The sequence below is a fragment of the Chenopodium album genome, chromosome 3 (genome assembly GCF_948465745.1).
Source record: "Chenopodium album chromosome 3, dcCheAlbu1.1, whole genome shotgun sequence".
NCBI lineage: Eukaryota > Viridiplantae > Streptophyta > Magnoliopsida > Caryophyllales > Amaranthaceae > Chenopodium > Chenopodium album.
In genome coordinates, this window is record NC_137836.1 from 26,011,144 (window position 1) to 26,014,595 (window position 3,452).

Below are 3,452 nucleotides of genomic sequence, written 5' to 3' on the forward strand. Positions count from 1 at the left end.
AACCTTTCAACTTCCCCTAAATCTAATCCTAATCTAAGCAACCAAGAAAATAAAGAAGTGAAAATAAAGAGGTAAAATAAGAAAGGCCTCACCAAGAGTCCGTGCTAAACTAAAGTACCCAAGGAGTAGGAACGTGCTTCTCCAAAAGGCTCCGCAATCCAAAGCATAGGCTACGAGCAAGGTGAGTTAAAGAAAAAGGCTATATATACAAAATGAAATTGTTAGTAACTTCCAAACAAAATCAAACGATAAAACACTTAGACACAAACTATATACAAAAACCTAGAGAAACCATCATCATCAAAATTTTTATTTTTCTCAAGAAACTCCCAAAAACATCATGAAGTGAAACAAAACAACAACAAGCAACAAACCAACGAGACCATTAGCAAAAATCCACCAAAAACCCTATCAAAGACTTCCCATCGAGCCCTAGGTGCCTCCCCCAAATCCACCATAAAACATCCTTTTTGACCCTCCCCCCTCACAAAATGAAGGCATCGACCACGATGCCTATAAGCATGCAAAATATGGCAGGGGGAGAACAAAAAGGGAAACAAACATGCATAAGGGGACTATTGGCCACTAGGGCCAGCACCATCATCCCCCGTATCCCAACCTCCGGTGTAACCGGGAGGAAATCCATAGTGACCCTTGAATAGGTCAAGTTGGGGTCGGGTCAATTGGTCGTAGGGCTCACGCTGAACAAGGGGCTTGGGGTGATGGGGGTTAACATAATAGTATGCAGGATCACTCCGATAATCACTCCCCCTCGAGACCCTATAATCATAAGGCGGGAAGTTGCGCCTTGGCACATCGGGGTCCTCAACCCCGGGCCAATATGGGTACGTAGGGAGGTTGTCACCACCCCAGGAAGGTACCGGCCCTTGTTGGGGCGGCACAAAAGGGTAGTTGACTGGAGGTGTGACCTCCCCCCTACGCACACTAGCGTCAATAAGGCGCTAGTTTGATACGACAGAGTTTGGTGGTCTGAGTACATACCTTGCATGCTCAATTGCATGCGCTTCATGTTGGCTCTCATGGCCTCCTTCTCTCGGAGATAAGAGTCTACTTGGAAATCTTGTTGTTGTTGTTGTCTGTGTTGTCTTCTTTCTCTTCTTCTTCTTTGAGCATCATCATGAAAATGCTCATGTTGTTGTTGTAGTGGCGGTTGTTGTTGCTCTTCATCATATTCTTCTCCTCCTCCTTCCTCCTCTTCCTCATCATTCTCATCACCCCCATCAATCTCATCATCCTCCTCCATCTCATCTTCAATCCTCCCATTGTCCCTAGGGACCATCCAAATGTTTCTAGCCTCACGAAGGATTGAGGTGGCGGCCGGGTTAGGGAGTAGGCAATGGTGGGTATTTCTCACTATCCAAGAGTAAGTATCGGTTCTTCTAGTGATAGTTATGAAACACAAAGTGTTAACTTGCTTTAAACTAATCCACATGTCTTCACTCCTTCCAACCGGAGTGCAAGACTTCAAGAACCCCTCTTGTTTAAAATACAACACAAGACGTGTCACCATGCCCCCACAATGAATTTCCCCTGTTTTGACCCCATGCATTATCTCCTTACAACAATTCATCAAGATATAGCCAAAATTAATCCTTGACCCTAACTCCGGCTTGGTAGCCATCCATAACACCATAATCTCCTCTCGAGATAACTTCCCCAAATCTTGCTTATTAAAGACCGAATACCCAAGAATTCTATGAAGGATCCTAAGGGCTGGATGGATAATCTCACTAGCAAGAGACTTCTTCGAATCAAACTCCCTCTTGTGGGCTATGGTTTTCCACCAAGAAACCTCATTATACTCAGTTTGGACTAGGGAGATAAGGGGCTCGAAGATATCACCATTGGGGTTGAAACCAAGGGCTACATTGAACTCGGCTAGGTTCATAGTGTGTTTGACATTGAAGAGTTGGAAGGAAATAATAAAGTCGGTTTCCCCCACCTTATTGAACTCAAATGTGGAGAAAAACTCAATGGACGGCTCCAAATAGGTTCTAGGGGAAGACTTTATAAACTCACCCAAGCTTAGGTTGTTTAGAAGGATGTCAAGGTCATTGTCAATTCCTAGCTTGGTCATGTCCTCACGAAAGTAAAGGCTCATTTACGTCGCTCATTTATAGTGTATTTGCGTCACTTCTATGAGCGACGCAACTGCTCGTGACGCAAATGACTTAAAAGTCATTTGTGTCGCTCCTAGTCGCGACGCAAATGACTCTTATTTGCGTCACTCCTATATAAAGGAGCAACGCAAATGACTCTTCTGATAAACTTCTTGTTTGTTATTTGCGTCACTCCTTAATAAAAGAGCGACGCAAAAGGCTCTTCAGATAAACTTCTTGTTTGTTATTTGCGTCACTTGTTTATATAGGAGTGACGCAAATGACTGACTAGACAATACAAAATTGCTTTATTTGCGTCACTTGTTTGTTTAATGAGTGACACAAATGAGGTGAATTTTTTTTTAATTATAATAATTGCCTTGTATATGTTTGTAGTATTTGTTTTCCTTGCTAGTGGTATAAAATTATATGCTAACGCTAATATAATTGAAAGGGAGTCATTGCAACTATATTGCCAAAACTTGCAGGAGGTCCTAAGACAAAACATTTGATACCATAAAGATGTTTGTACTACAATTTCCCAATATGATTTTAACAAAAGAAACATAGTATTCAGTAATCATGAAAATGCTTCAAGTATCAAAATTCAAGGGTCTGCAAACAATACTAATTTCTAAGCCCTGTGATAGATCCTAGCTACATCACAATATCTATCCAAAAAAACACCTTAAATTCCGGCAAAAGCCTTATTTCCACCAGCAGCAGCTCCAGCTGGAATCACCTTCAACACATTGAACCTCACTGTCTTTGAGATAGGCCTGGATAATTATCAGCGAAATATGATCAAGTTAAACGCTGAGATCTGTTAGAAATATACACAAATAACACAATATCAACCAAAGTGCTCCAAGAGCAACTGACCTGCATTGACCAATGATAACGTGGTCTCCTTCCTTGACACGGAAACAGGGTGACACATGTGCAGTGATGTTTGAATGCCTCTTCTTGTACCTGCAAGCAACATAACAACAAACAAAATAATAAGAATACCGAACAATCACATATAACACAACAACACTTGGGAAAACAAAATAGCTAATACTTGCCTTTGGTACTTCTTGATGTAATGAAGGTAGTTACGGCGAACAATAATACTTGCCCTAGTCTCAACTCTCAAGTACTTATGAGATTTACCCATAAATTTGCAAGAAAGTGGTTGTTTCCTTTGAATCATACTTTAAAAGAGCTTGATATTCTATCAACAATAAAAAAGATCAAGAGCTTGCTCTGCTATCAATTAGTTAAAGAGCTTGATGTGCTATCAACAATGAAAAAGTGAAAAACTAGTACAAATCCGGAACTGAGTTGAAT

General features: G+C 41.0%; 1 long non-coding RNA gene across 1 annotated transcript; it reads right to left on the reverse strand.

Annotated features, from left to right (window-relative positions):
- Positions 1 to 2,607: 2,607 nt before the first annotated feature.
- LOC145612827 (uncharacterized) lies at positions 2,608 to 3,094 on the reverse strand. Its single transcript, XR_014106749.1, has 2 exons — positions 3,003 to 3,094; positions 2,608 to 2,899 (listed from the first exon to the last, which is right to left on the reverse strand). It is a non-coding gene; the product is annotated as an uncharacterized LOC145612827 (long non-coding RNA).
- Between the last annotated feature and the right edge of the window lie 358 nt (positions 3,095 to 3,452).